General features: G+C 41.6%; 1 long non-coding RNA gene across 2 annotated transcripts; it reads right to left on the bottom strand.

Moving 5' to 3' along the window:
- Nucleotides 1–553: 553 nt before the first annotated feature.
- LOC112442550 (uncharacterized) lies at nucleotides 554–15,950 on the bottom strand. 2 transcript variants are annotated; one of them, XR_009491523.1, is made up of 4 exons: nucleotides 15,589–15,950; nucleotides 14,226–14,290; nucleotides 10,643–10,733; nucleotides 554–1,008 (listed from the first exon to the last, which is right to left on the bottom strand). It is a non-coding gene; the product is annotated as an uncharacterized lncRNA (long non-coding RNA). The 2 variants fall into 2 exon arrangements; XR_003030643.2 differs by lacking the exons at nucleotides 554–1,008; nucleotides 10,643–10,733 and adding an exon at nucleotides 13,972–14,093 and having other exon boundaries at nucleotides 15,589–15,948.

The following is a 15,950-nucleotide window of genomic DNA, read 5'->3' as shown; positions in this document are numbered from 1 at the left end:
CCTCCTAAAAGTGCCCCCAATGCATGCCAGCTGGACATGCCCATGAGTCCTCTAACCCTAGACTATACCAAGCAGTCCGCATGGACATTATCCTTAACAACAAGCTGTGACACAGAAAAGCATTTTCACTTTCTAGATGTCTTGTGCTTGCCACCTATCAATTGATCTACAGAGTCCACATTTATTGTATTTTTATTTCAGTTATTCTCAAATCCTTTTAGCTGGCAGGGTATCTGGGAAAATAAAACATTAGGGAGGTTACAAAAAAAACCTGTCTATGAACTAACGGTCTCATACAGCCACAGCCCTGCCAGCCAGACTGTTATTCTAAGAGACCCGTCGTGGAGGTGGCTCGACTGCTTTCCTAGAGGTTCTGTGCTGAGTGATGTGAGCACCTTACGTGTTTCAGTGGTTACAATATCCCCTCCTAAGCAACTTGCACTTTGGTATTAAAAACATTATTTTATGGGACTTGAAAACTGGTCATGGCTCACGTCCGGGGAATACAGTCATTGAGGTCATTTATTTTTCTTCAAAAAAAAAAAAAATACAGCTTAAAATATTTCTTGACATACCTTGGTTTCTTGTCCATATGGTATCTTGGGGAACCCTGGCTTTGTGGTCATTACAGGTTCTGGGGTGGGGTCTTGCAGTGATTTGCAAGCTGGGGTAGGGGGAGAGGGCAGGAAGAGTTGGTAAGGAGGCAGCTGGGATATACTTTTCAAAAACACACAGCATCTTGAAAGTTTGGTTTCCCATCACCATTTATATTCCTGAGGACTAGACACATCTCTCACTCTGCAGCAGTGTTTCGTGACATTTGGATTTACAATGTTCAAGTTGAAGTCTCTAGCCCCTTGCAGTCTGTCAAAAACAGCTTCTTTGTCCATTTATTTTTGTCTTCCACACCCAGTCTGAATATCTTTTGTAAATTTATACTTGACAACCCTCGTATTTCAGTAGCAGGCTTCGGTTTCACAATCTACCTTGCTTGCTCAGTTACATTAGCTGAAACAACAAATTTAATCCATGATGTCAATAGTAAATTATAGCAGAGAAGTAATATATGTCTGACATCATAAAGGTCGAGGCCATAGTAAAAACACTGCCAATTCTGGAGCCATTGTATTTGAGCACGTGGTGGGCTCTTACTAAACATTAACATTATGAAAATCAGATTAGCCCTAAAAGCTGCATTTGGCTAATCTTATTTGTTTTATATCTTCTTTTCTAAATGGAAAATTTCTCAAAGCAGAGCACTCTTCTACTCTATTCTGTGCCATAGATTTTGCTCCCATGGACATTGGCTGTGTAATTATATTTTATATTTGGTAGTGGATAAATAATTAAAACGAGAATTACTTTCCTGAAAAGATTCATTTAGAGCACACGTTTTCTATTACCATAGCTGTAGGATGGGGGAGGGGACATCGCCTCCTACCTACCTCAACTACCTTGCCATTAAAGTATCTAAATTACCTCCGTGAATTCTGAGCACAGAAGTGGTTGATGAATTGCTTTTGCATAAATGCGCTTTCCCTTTGCTAGAATCTAATTTTATGAAACACACTCATGTGTGTGCCCATGAACACACACACACACACACACTAACCAAGAGACACACATATACCAAAGCAACCACTGAACCCTCTCAAGAAGAAAAATTGAAGGTTGGAATTTTCTCTATATAATGAAGTTTAAAAAAAAAATAGAAAAAAAACATTGCCAGTAATATAAGCATCTCTGAGGAAAGCCCAAACGGTTTCATCTCCTGTAGGGAACTGCAGTTCATGAATCATTGTTTCCATGCAAAAGTGTTTCATTCTTTTAACCGGTGCTATCAATTGTACTGGCTGATTTTTTTTTAAGTATCAAAATTTGATTCTAGTTTAAACTCGTTTATTACAAATAGGGAAAAAATATTCTGCAGAGTGAACCAAAAAGCCATTCTGTAGATGAGTCTGAGAATCCCATCCTTTTTGTGGTTCTAATGTTTCTAAATGGTTTGATCTGTAATGGGCAGCCCTAGTGACCAAGGAGTCTTCATAAGCAGCTGACAGCTCTCACTTGGCTCAGAAGTATTTTCATTTATTAAAAGCGTTTATTTTAGTGTCCGTGTGTTTTGCTGTGTGTGTTAGAACGCAGTATCTGAGCCCCAACACTCGGCGTCGTGGAATAATGTGGCATTAGATATATTACCTCCTGGCAGAATCATTTGCTGTTCATGTCAGTGAGAAGGGGGAACGTCTTCAGCCCCTGTTATACTCAGTGATTAGCCAGGCTTTCCTGTGGGTGCTGGAGCAGTGACTCCAAGAGTATGGAGAAGACAGACAGGCTGGGGTGAAAGGAAGTGGCCTCCAGTGAGGTCTGTAGATGCCCAATCTCTCCCCTAGTCTGGCCTTTCAGATTTGCCTGCCTCCACGACCTCATGGAGTGATGAGTTTGGCCGTGGACCAGGGAGGAGAGTGAGTGTGGCGGGAAAGGTGATGGAATCCCACATTTCTCGTCGTTTCTCTGCCTCACTTAATCACTTACCATGAGCAAGCTGAAAAAGCCTATCCCTCAAACTGACCTTGGACTGTTTGAATACATAACTCAAGTTCACATAGCACTTCAAAGAAAGAAAATGACTGCTGGATACTAAAGCTATTGCAGTGAATAACTATACATTTTTATTTCCAGGAGTTCTTTAATTTGATCATTGATGCCTATAAATACAACCTAGAGAGCCTACATGAGATACAGTTCCTTTCTTCTGAAGCCTTAGACTTGAAAATCATGACAGAACTAGGTTGCCGTCTCAGTAGTCTTCAGGCTTTCATCTGCCCCGAGGTCACATTGCTCCAGGAAGGATGGGAGCGCGGGGAGCAGGAGGGCATCCTTCAGGATGGGCCTCAGTACCAGCCTCACGAGGGCCACATCGATATCCTGGCAGCACTATCAGCCTCGACCTACACCGATGTGTACGTGGATGCAAGGTTGCCAGTGCGTGTTATTACCTTGCCTTATGTCAACAGCAAGGGATTGTGCTATTTTTTTTCCTTCATAGTCAAATAGAAAGGCAATTTACTTTCTCCAATTTTTGTTATGAAATAAAATTATATCCTACAAACCAGATTTTGATCATTTCTGATATAGTTATTTTTGTCCTCCTCTTTAATCCAAGAGTGAATTTTGTCTCTTGAATGAGTAAATGAATCGTTGCTGGTATGGTGGTCTGCTCACCTGAGATTAAATGGACTTCCTCCTGTTCACTCTGAGGGTGAAGAGAAGCCTGGGAAAACTTGCCCTCCTAGTTTGGCCTTAAAGATATGGAATCTTGGCCTCTGGGCTCTGTGGCCACTGCTTTGGCTAAAGGTTAACGGTGACTAAGGATTGTTGAGTGTGTTCTAAGTCTGAGGCATATCACTTTCCAGATCTCATGTGGTACTTGCAGTAGCTTTTTGAGTTAGGTATTATTTTTTCATTTTATGAGAGAGAAAATTGAGATTTAGCCAGGCTAGATAAACTTTCAAGGCTACATATACAATAGATTGGGTGCTAGCTTTTGGACTAATCTCTGCTTTGGGTCAGGTGCCCTCTCCTGCTCCAAAAATCCATATTCACAGATATAACACTGACCACCTCCAAATGCCATGACCCTAACCACCACCGTATTCTACCGCATCACAGGTTCTTGCTACAAAGTTCCCTTGTGTGGCTGACAACTGCACTTCCCTTAGAATTCAGAAAGAGTGGTTTCCTGGGCTCACCTCATCACCCCAAGCAAGCCTATTAGCTGCTGCCATTGGTAGGGGACCTGGGAACATGATGGATGATGGCCATCCACTCCACAAATAAACAAACTCTGCATTATTCCGTTAGCTATTTTCCATTTCCTGCTAAGCCTAACAGTTTATTACTGCTATTTAAGTATGGCTGTATTACTTTACATATTTACTTTATATTCTTCACATGATGACATACTTAGGTGTTTCAGATCCTCTGTGTAGTTTTTTGCTTTTTTTTTTTTTTTTTTGCATCGTGTGACAGGTAGGATCTTAGTTCCCTGACCAGGAATAGAACCCTCACCTCCTGCACTGGAAGACATGGAGTCTTGAACACTGGACCACCAGAGAAGTCCCTCTGCATCATCTTTTGGAAGATATAATTGGATCAATTTGAGGGGATAACCCTCCCAGCACTGGCAAGACTACCATCAATTCCTCTCTATGGAGCCCCTTTTCTCTAAGGGGCAGAAAAGAGATCATTGTGTGGCCTCTGTGAATCAAGCGGGTTGAAATGTCCACTGCACCAGGAGGGCGCATGTTCCCTTGCCTCTTTACCTTATTCGGAAGGTAAAGGAGGCAGGGTTTACTAAAAGTAGCACTAGACCCCATGAGCCCCAACCTCCACTCCTCTCCTGTGTAGGCTTTTGTGAAAATCCGAAAAGCCATATGAAGGGTGTCTGTTTGGCTGTTCTGACTCTTTTGGCTGTTACTCTGTGAGAGTAAGAAAACTCTCACTCCTTATCAGGAAAGGCATTTACTGTCAGATCCCACATGGGCTGGAATTGGCGGGGGGAAAGCAGAGTCCCGGGGTGGCGGATGGAGGGCCCTGGAGGGTCTGTTCCAGCCAGTCCTCTGCTCTGTCTCTCACACACAAGCGACATGGTCATCACCGCACAGCGTCTGTTCTCTGGGGCCTCCCTGCCCTCCTGGCCCCTCACTGCCTCTCCACACTGACAGGCTCTTTCTTCCTCATCCTCCAGGATTTGGTAAATGGTGACCCAGAAAAATGTGTTTTATTTGGCCAGCTCAGTTTTTAGAGCAAATTTTGAATTTGATTATTTTTGGCAAAGCATGCATCATTGTCATATATTTGCCAATTTACACATTTACTTTATTCAGATGAAGGCACTGTACTATAAAGATTTATGTACATTACATATTTTCTGTACTTCCTTCTGTTTATTCTTTCTTTCTTTTTTTTTTTTCTTTACTATTTGTAACTTTCAGTTTGGTCTTCTATGACTCTTCATGCCCTCAACCCCCAATCAAATAATATGCTCAGCACCTTTTCCCCCCAAACTTTTACTGCTAACCCTCTTTTGATCTGTTTATTTCCTCTTACCTTCTTGAGAAAGAACCTTCATATACCATACCACCTTAATAGGGTTAGGATTGGGGTCAGCCCAAGTTACCTCTACTGGTATGTTTATTGTAAGTGGGAAAGTGTTTTGAAACTTGCACAATGGTACCCAAATGTCAAGTGTCCATTAGTATTATTGTTATTATATGGCAGTGTACATTAGGGTCATATAGACAGATCTAATTATCAGAAATATCCTCTTCTGGCACATGTGATGATTTATTACCTTGGAATTTATCTAAAGACCTTTAGCTAAGAAACACAGCAGTGAAGCTGTGGACCATTCTCTTTTCTCATGTGAACATACATGTGGGTCTTCTCTAAGCATTTATGGCAGAATAATTTCAGATTCTGACAAATGGCTCAGATTCTTGGTGAGTGGTGTAGTCTGTAGACATGGTCAAGGTACCCTGGATAGACCTGGGCAGGAACAGATCATTCAGGGGTACCTTGAAAACAGTTTTTCATTTGTTGGACACTACAAGGCTACCAATGTGGAAAAACATGTGGTTGTTATTTAAGCTTACACATTTGGCTCTCCTCATCTTTGATACAGTGACCCTCTTTAATGCCATGGTAATTTACGTGTTTCACACTACTCCAACCTGTCCTGCTCACACAGTCTCTAATTAAAGCTAAAGCCCAGAAGATAAAATCAGGGGAGGTAAAAGCTCTTCCATTTTCTGCAAGCTTTGGGCACTAAGGCTGGATATCTCTATGTCTCCTTTTTTAAAGAGATACAGACAACCGTCATCAGAGAAGCCAAACTACTAGATTAGAAGATTTTGTAAATATTTAAACTTAACTAATAAACTAGCATATGTTTATAAAGAACATAGTCTTGAAGATCTCATAGCCAGAACAAAGGTTGGTAATTAACTTTGGAAAGAACCCAAAAGGAAGAAAGTGAAAGTGAAGTTGCTCAGTCATGTCCAATTCTTTGGGACCCCATGGACTGTATGTAGCCTCCCAGGCTCCTCCATGCTTGGGATTTTTCAGGCAAGAGTACAGAAGTGGGTTGCCATTTCCTTCTCCAGGGGATCTTCCCAACCCAGGGATTGAACCTGGGTCTCCCACTTTGCAGGCAGAGGCTTTACCCTCTGAGCCACCAGGGAAGAAAACAATTAGCTAAATGATCTCTTAGTTTAGAGGCTGCAAGATTTTGGAAATGCCTATGACTCAGTCAGGGCTTCCCAGGCAGTGCTAGTGGTAAAGAAAAATGAAAATGAAAGTCCCTCAGTCCTGTTCAACTCTTTGCGACACCATGGACTATACAGTCTATGGAATTCTCCAGGAGAAAATGCTGGAGCGGGTAGCCTTTCCCTACATCCAAGGGATCCCAACTCAGGGATTGAACCCAGGTCTCCTGCATTGCAGGCAGATTCTTTACCAGCTGAGCCACAAGGGAAGCCCAGTGGTAAAGAACCTGCATCCCAATGCAGAAGACATTAGAAATGTGGGTTTGATCCCTGGGTTGGGAAGGTCCCCTGGAGGAGGGCATGACAACCCACTCCAGTATTCTTGCCTGGAGAATTCCACGGACAGAGGAGCCTGGCAGACTATGGTCCAAAGCGTGGCACAGAGTCAGACACAACTGAAGCAACCTAGCATGCACGCACTCAGGACTCGGTCAAGTATCTCTTAAGCTTTCTACTAGGAGCACTGGGAACCTGACAGGTTAGATCCTAACCCATGTGCTGTCTGCTTTGGCCCACTTAGGGATGTCAGGAAGATATTATAGATGTGAAGGCACCTTAAGCATTGAAGAAAAGAGGTGCTATATAAAACCCAAGGTTTTATTGTTATTCCCATTGCCTTTTGTGGCAGGCCTTTTTTTTTTTTTTTTCAAGGATGCTGCAGCATAGGAGGTGTTCGTAAAAAGCCCAATAAGTAAAAGCAACCAAACAAGACAAACAAAGGAAAGAGGATCCCGTGCGACAATCTGGGAGTGCCCAGCTGAGCATCGTTTGACGGCTGTGGGCACTCTGGCTTCGGGAAGGCTGCAGAGGGCTGAGCACAGAGCTGGAGAGCAGCATTGCAAGGGGACCAAATTGTAGCTCATGATGGTGTGTGTGTTGGGGGCTGTGTGTCTATCAGACCCTTCTGGTACCCACAACAATGACTCAAAGGGCCCTAACATGAGATGTGCTGATTCTCTATGAATGCTGAGAACTGCAAGGTGATGTTGCCAACTGAAATCTTACAGGTCTTCAGATGGTATACCAGTTTCTCTCTCTGTTTCTCTCTTTTCCCCAATTTTCTTCTTTTCTCTCTCTCTCCTCCTTTCTCCTTTCCTCTCTCCGTCTTTCCTTCTGTCATATTACATTCCTATCTTCAGCCAAAACACAATTCACTGCCAGGCTAATGTGTTCACCTGGTGCAATAGACTCTGTTTCTCCTCAAACTCTAAATTAAACATAATCCCCAATGCGGTGGCATTAGGAGGGTGGGCCTTTGGGGTGATTAGATCATGAGGGTGGTGCCCTCATGAATGGATTCATGCCCTTATGCAAGAGGCTCCAGAGAGAGCTCACCTCCCTTCCACCCTGTGAGGATACTATGAGAAATCAATCCTGTGTGAACTAGGAAGTGGGCTCTCACCAGACACCAAATCTGCAAGTACCTTGATTTTGGACTTCCTGGCCTCCAGGACTATGACAAATAGACGGCTGTTGTTTAATCTACCCAGTCTATGGTATTTTTAAAATAGCTGCCCAAACTAAGACAGCATCCCAATGCAGAATCTGAGAAAAGAACATGCCTACAGGTGGTGTCTTTGGAGGTGATGTTGGGAATCAGGGGTGGACCAGGGAGCATGGAATGAAGAGGGAGGAACAACCAATCAAAGGGGCCTTGTGAAGCTGGTTCCTGCAGCAGGCAACTGGGACTGGACTTTACGAGGACCACTGGAGGCTGTAGAATGCTTGTCAGAGTTGCTTTCAATAAAAAGTATTGACAGCAAAACATTTATCCATCAGCTCTCATCTCTGGTTGGCTAGGGATTACTCCAGTTGCTATAACCTGTATCCTGAACAGTCTTCTCCAGGCATGGTTCAAGCTCTTTAAATGAGGTGCTGTCAGCAGAAGTGGCCTTTGGACACATGCTGCTGTGGTGGTTGGTAACCGAGGTGAAGCTGGCAGGATATGAGATAATCCCAAGGGACTCTGACACGCCAGGCTTTCCTCCGCCAGCTTTTGTGTAATTGACTTGTGTTGACTGATTCCTCTTAAGTTTCACAGTATTGATTTTTGCCCAGCAATTTTGCCTAGAGAATATTTTTAAGTCTCCTGAATCCATCACATATAAGTGTGCCAATCCTGGCCAGTTTTGGTGGCCAGTTAGGTGGTTCAGAGATTTGGATGTCGAGTCAGGTGGCCTGAACTCAAATCCTAGCTCCACCATGAAGGAGCTGTGCAAACTTTGAGAAGTTACTTAACTTTTCCCATCTCTAAATCAGGGATAATTACAGTACCTATATCACAGAATTATCACTCTAAAGATTAAGTGAAACAATCAATGTAAAATAATTAGTCCAGTCTGTGGGTCATACCAAGTATTTCATAAATATAAACAATTTTTTGAATCTGATGAGTATAATTTCACATCTTCATCTAAGTCACTGGTAAAATTACTGAAGAGAAAATATACAAATGAAGAACTCATTAGCAGTTTTTCTGAATCTTCCATTTAGGTTAACATTAATCCATGGGATCATAAAATCTCAGCTTTTTGAATATAAGCATCCATCTTATGCTTGAGTTCATCATGAGCGATGACTTCAATTGCTTTGATGAAGCAAAGGAATGCTGTATCTACATGGCGGTGCTACTAAGTGTGCTCCATGGGCCCAGTGCTGGTCTATCAACTATTACTAGTCCACAGTGAGATATGTACAGAAATTGAGAGTAAGTGGATACAAATGTTTTTAGCAACTTGACATTGCCTTGACTTCCAAATGCATGGTCAATGAATTCATTTCACTGAATATCATACAGATCAGATCAAGGAGTATTGAACTTGTGAGGAAAGTCTATAAAATGAGCAGTAGGACCATGTTAAGCATGTGATATTTTAAGGTTAATTAGTCAATTGTAACCCAGAAGTTTTAAAGACAGAAACCTTGTCTTTCATAAACAATTAATTTAAATTTAACTATAACTTTATAGAATAAGTAGTTGGAACTGGTTACTGATACTGAAAATTGAGAAATTTTGCAAATAGAGTATCACTTGCTTCATTTTAGAAAAAAATTAAAAACCAATATCCTATTTTGTCCTTGTTACTATGGACACATCTCTACAAGACAGGTTTCTCTCTTTTAAGTATTACTGAAACATAGAAAGAGTTTTGATACACATTTTCCCTTATGAGTATTATTGTCATCAATCTATCCTAGATTAGGTAAGTTGCAAAGCAAGAAGCAAACTCATCCATCACATTGAAATTAAATACTGATATACAAATTGTTCATTAAAAGCATGAATATAGGTATTTAGTATGGGGATTTATTCCACTTATTTCATGTTATGATGGCAGAATTATAAAAATTCTGAGTGTAGCAGTAGTTTTCTCTATTATTCACCTTTATAGATATTTTCAGTGAACAACCTATAACATTTAGTTTTTAAAAATTCAAATTTTTTTCTATGCCATGTTTGTTTTGATACTATTTATTGAAATGCAGCTTAATGTCTACTCAATAATTTAATATTCAAAATGGAGGGCAAGGGACAGGGCCTTGAGGGTGGTTGGAAGGCTGGTGCTTGGAGGTGTTTTTCTGAATGGGAGTGACCTGGTGGGAGTTGCAGGTGGGGGATCAGGCAGGCAGGGAGTATCTGAGAGCACTGGTGAGGGGGTGGTGAAAGGAGCCACTGGAGTTTGCAAGCAGATAGAGCAGGCAGACTTCCCTGGTGTCTCAGCTGGTAAAGAATCTGCCTGCGATGCAGGAGACATAGGTTCAATCCCTGGGTTGGGAACATGCCCGGGAGAAAGGAATGGAAACCCACTCCAGTATTCTTGCCTGGAGAATTCCATGGATAGACAAGTCTGGAGAGTTTGGGGTCACAAGTCCATGGGGTCGCAAAGAGTCAGACATGACTGAGTGACTAACAATTTCACTTCACAGAAGGGAGAGTAGGGAGAGGTGTAATTTGAAAATTAAACCCCCCCAGATGAAATAAACAAAAAGGGGGCTTGTATTTTGTAGTCTAAACTGGTAATTTATTTTTTATTGATTTTTATGAAAGTTAGCAAACTCTTGGAGATTTTATAAAATTTTATCTTTTACAACAGTTTGGGAAGCACTGCCCTATGCTATTCACTTGATTTACCAACCATCAAAGGAAAAAAGAAATGTATATCTCCTATGAAACTGACTAATATAAACCCCCTATAAGATTTTATCATCTATAAAACAACTGCAATTAGATATCACAAGACATTGTAAGGCTGAATTATTGCATATGAACTGGCTTTGAAGATAGGTTAAAAAAAATAACCACCAATTCTTACATTTACAACTGTTTCTGCCAGTCTCATCCACATCATAGACTGTTAGAAGTAGAAGGTATAATCCAAAGTGTCATCTTTAAAATGATGATGCCTGAAAGACAATAAGCGTCCACCCTCAGAGAATGATGGGAAGCCAGAAGGTGCGGGGACAGGGGCAGGAGCACAGGAAGGGCAGCACTTTGGATAGATTTTATTTCTTTGGCATAATTTTTCTCACTGACCCCATAACATGGACAATGTGGCCTGGAAGCTCTAAAACTAGATCATTCATTAATCAACAATTCAGCAATCTTGGAGTGTATGCTATGACTACTAAGACTTGAAGAAGTTAAAAGCATAGGAGGAAGTCATAACAATAACAAAACCCAGTGTATGCTGTTTTTAGAAAAATAGAGGGATAAATACATTCATTTTTAAGAACCATTTTTATTGAGATATAATTCACATATAAAACTTACCCATTTAAAATGTACAATTTAACAGTTTTGGTGTATTCATGGAGTTGTACAACTGCTTTACAATCTTAAGTTTAGCATGTTTTACATTCACTTTTATGTAAACACCAATCATGAATGTATGACCCATGGACTGTAGTCCACCAGGCTCCTCTGTTTCTGGAATTCTCCAGGCAAGAATACTGCAGTGGGTTGCCATTCCCGTTTCCAGGGTATCTTCCTGACCCAGAGATCAAACCCAGATCACTGCATTACGGGCAGATTCTTTACCATCTGAGCCACCAGGGAAGCCCATATATATACACATATGCATACATATATGTACACCCATAATTATATAGTCATACATATGTGTGTGTGTATATACATATATGTGTATGTATATGCGTGAGTATGTCTATACATGTACTCTAAGTTATTATTGAATTAAAAAATAAATCTCCAGTCGCCTTAGAGGATTAAGAGCACCTGACTTAAAGGAGCCTAGCCTCCTGCCACTTTCCTGTTTATTGCTCCAGAGAGGAGTTGAACGAGTAGCCCAGGGTTGGACACCACCAGCCTCCCCTTGAGGCCAGCTTGAGTGAGCAGGCTGCTCTGCCCTTGCCCTGACCCTCATCCTGACTAAGTGGCACTGGGCCCTTCCAGGTAGATATGAGCCCAGAGCTGGGCCTTGCAGCCCAAGTCAGAGGTGCTGGTGGTTTTTCAATGTTGATTCTAGCCTGGTTGAAAGTACCAATGCATTTTTGAAGTGGCCTCAGAACATCAGATAATGATTTTACTCCCCCTAACCTGGGTTAGGTTCAAACTGGATGACTTCAGAGGAGAAGATTCATGTATTCCCCCTTTGTTTTATTTCAAATCCTTAGTTCCTTGACTTACTTCCTGCTTCCAAACACGGTTTGTCCCTCTGGTCTCCCCCTCCTCACAATTCTCACTCTTTTCTTGGAATTTAGGACATCTGATTGACGCTCTTGAAAGGATATCTGGGATAACTGTGTTTTGATGAACTGTTATTATTTTAGTCACTAGATATTCAGCCGACTAAGTAATTTGTTAAATGCAAACAACATATCCTTTCCAAGTATACCACTTCAGGGCATCCCAACCACCAACCACAGCCCCATGTTCTTGGATAAAAACAATAAATGTGTTCATCTGAGAAGAGGGGAAAAAAATGAAAATGTTATTTTATTGGAAAACCCAAATAATTTTAAAATAAATATAAGGAAAATATAGCTCCCTAATGTAAACTTGACCATGAGAGGCAAACATCATAAAAAAGCGGTCTCTGTTTCAGGTGTTCTGGAAACAAACTTGCCTTTACGGTTTCGGGTGCCGCACCAAACATCAACAGAATATAGGGACATATTCTGCACTTGAAGGGTTATATAACACTTTACATTTTTTCTCAATCTTTTCCATCTTGCAGAAATTTAGAGGCTATAATTTTGGCTCCCACAAACAGTGGTTTCAACCAGCATGTATTTCAATGATGAAAAATTTAAAACATTAGACAACAACCACCTGGTCTACCTTTTCGTTGTCTTCAAGTGACTCACTGGAAAAGATGAGTCTTTTCCCTGATGCTGGAAAAGATTGGGGGCAGGAGGAGAAGGGGACAACAGAGGATGAGATGGTTGAATGGCATCACCGACTCAATGGACATGAGTTTGAGCAAGCTCTGGGAGATGGTGAAGGACAGGAAAGCCTGGCATGCTGCACTCCATAGGGTTGCAAAGAGTTGGACACAGCTGAGTGACTGAACAACAAAAACAACATGAGCGAACTGATGGTGAAAACAAATGGTCTGTGTAAAGAAGAACATTTAATTATGTAAAGTCACAGCCTAGTCAGAACTCTTCAATATTTTCTGAGCTTTCACCACCTACCAACACTGGGCCAGGAACACTGCAGACCCTGCGCTCCCAGGGTAGGCATCCCAGAGTGGAGACAACTAATGAGCAGCTAATGAGCATAAGCCTAGAAATGGTCTGCTGCTGGAAGAGCCCGGCTCTAAGGGGGTTTCTGGCAGGGGGACTGCCACAGGAAGTAACGCCCTCTCAGCAAACAGAAATCACAGGCTTCTTACAAGTAGAGTGATTTTAGCTTCACCACTTAATACTTGGCTTCCCAGGTGGCACAGTGGTAAAGAATCTGCCTGCCAGTGCAGGAGACACAAGAAACGAAGATCCCCTGGAGTAGCAAATGGCAATCCACTCCAGTATTCTAAAATCCCATGGACAGAGGAGCTTGGTGGGCTGCAGTCCATGGGGTTGAAAATAGTCAGACATGACTGAGCATGCCCAGACACACAATACTTGGATCAGCAGACACCAAAAGGGTATACAAACCTGCTCCCTGTTCCACTCAAGTTAAAAGCCATTTCCCAAACCCAGGAAACCACCAAAATAGCCTTGCTTGCCTCAATGCATTTGGAAGTTTTTCAATAATAAAGGCTATCAACTGCATATTTTCTGACCAGGAGCAAAGTGGCCATCTTTTTCATTCTCCTTTTTCTTTCTAAGATGCCAACATCTATTTCTGCTCTGTTTGTGAGGGTTTTCATTAGAAAAAGCACCATTTATACAAATTCTCTCTGATTAAAATGTATTGCCTTTTGTGAGTGATGAATTTAGACAAGTAAAATATCTCTGTCTTTATTTTCCATCATAGTTGGTCATAAATCCTGCAAGCTAGAAGTGATAATGTGCTCTGGCTTCATGTAATTGTGCTGGCGAGAGCTCTATGTGCTCATGTCTCCAGTTTTATTGTGTCGGGAAGACAGACAACTCTTCCAAGTTGCTGATGGAGATGCTGGCGGTGGCCCAGCTCTTGAGGGAGATGATATTTGGATTGCTTTCTCTAAGGGATTGCTTTTCTCTGGTCAGTGATTTCTCTCATGGCTCTGTGTCCATCCTTTAGAAGACCATATAGAAAGGAGAAATATTTCCCACCTTTACCACTTAATGGGGTGGTGGCCATGCTGAGCTTGAAAGCTTCAAAGAAAATAACCAAGTCACTTTAAATGCATTCACATGAATTCAATCTCTCCTCCCTCCCTCCCTTCCTTCTTTTCTTCCTTCTTCCCTCCCTCCCTCTATTCCACATGCGTTTATTAAATATCTTACCTCATACTATCCTGAATGTCATGAAAGTCCTGAAGGAGTTTCGTGGTCTGGCATGGAAAAGACAACTATAATGGGAAATTTGGGGAAGAGTGTCAGCTTTGACAAATGTATGTGTTAGGGTACTATTAGCTGCTATAACAATAAACTTCAAAAAAATTGACTTAACACTCTAGAAGTTTATTTCTCACTCAGATAACAATCCAAACAGATGTCCCTTAGCTGCAGGACACAGGATTCAGGTTTCTGTCTTGAGGTTCAGACTTGCCCGAGGTCTTCAGAATCTCTTCCAGCCCTCAGAGAGAGTAAAGATGCACACTCACATCTTAGAAATCCCATTTTTCTGACTTTCCACTGGGGAGAACTTATCACGCAACCCCAGCTAGATGCAAAAGACCAGCAAGACCAGTTTCAGTCAGGCAACTACATTTTTATAGCATAGAAGGAGATGAAAAATGAGTGGACAGTTAGCTACAAGAAGAACAAGGAACAAATTCTTTTTTTTTTTTGAATCAACTGATATTCTGGTGATAATGGAGCACTTAGGAAAATTTTGGTGGGCCTGCTTTCTATTATAAGCTAGGAAAAGGACAAGGAGGTCTGAGGATCTAATGGTGGAGATACAAGCAGGTCTAGGTTGTATTTCTCAAGAAATAAAATATGATAAAGTCTATGTCAGTTCCTAGGAAGAAGGGGAAGCTTTGCTTTTCAAATACCCATCACTGTGTGATTTGGCTCATTTTCTTTTTTTTTTTTCTTGAAGGGATCATAAAAATTAAGTCTAAAAGAAAAGCAGTTCTTCAGAGAGCAGGTTTGGCTGCCCTTTGAGATACCTAATTTACAAAAGTTCCCTTTAATGGGTGTCATCTTACAGTCAGGGAAATGAGCCACTACCTTCGGAAGTCAGGTTTGTTAGCTTTTTTGCCTGAATCCCCTCCATTTTTCTCACAGCCTCAGTGAGCACAGTTTCTTTTCATCCTAATGTGATGGGGGATAAAATGAAAGGGAATCTTCCTTTATGCAATCGTGAAACTTTCCAGTTGTGAAGCACTTTGAAATACAGACTAATTAATAAACACAACTCTCTTCTAAAGCCGTGAGGATCGTTGTTCTCATTTTTCACAGCTGAGAAGGCTGCAGTTAAAATAGTTGGCCCCAGGCTGTGCACCTTGTCGGTGGAAGAACTTCAAGGCATCAGCCTGCATTCTTGCAGGATGGCATGCAGCCTCTCTGGAGAATAATCAGTAGCTAACAGCGACTTCCTCAGCGACTCCACAGTGCCCCTGGCACCAGCTATACAATTAGCAGTGTTTTTGTCACAAGCTGTGAGTGACCCACTAAAGAGAAAGGAGAAAAAGTGACTCACCGGATGGCCCTATAGCTCATGAACACTTCCAGAGATTGAAGAAATCTTTTGTAATTACCAGCTCTGTGCTAAACCAAGAATCAGAAAGATGAGAAGTGTTTGTCCATGTCTTCAGGGTGCTAAGACCTCGAGGCCCAAGTTGTTATCACCATCGCAGAGACAGAGGAATTCAGAGCCTGAGACGGCTCACTTGCCCAACAGTGAGTTGTTAACAGGACTTTCTTCCTAATATCATTCTTCTGTTTTGATTCACAAAATGATAAGATACTGTATACAAATAGGCTGTTTCAATAAGAAAGAAGTTAGCATGAGTGACAGCAAGTGTTAAGGTTTGCCCTGATGACATCGTTTGTGATGGAATA

The sequence above is a fragment of the Bos taurus genome, chromosome 2 (genome assembly GCF_002263795.3).
Source record: "Bos taurus isolate L1 Dominette 01449 registration number 42190680 breed Hereford chromosome 2, ARS-UCD2.0, whole genome shotgun sequence".
NCBI lineage: Eukaryota > Metazoa > Chordata > Mammalia > Artiodactyla > Bovidae > Bos > Bos taurus.
Note: the sequence above shows the minus strand (reverse complement) of the source record. Positions and strands in the feature narration are given on the sequence as shown.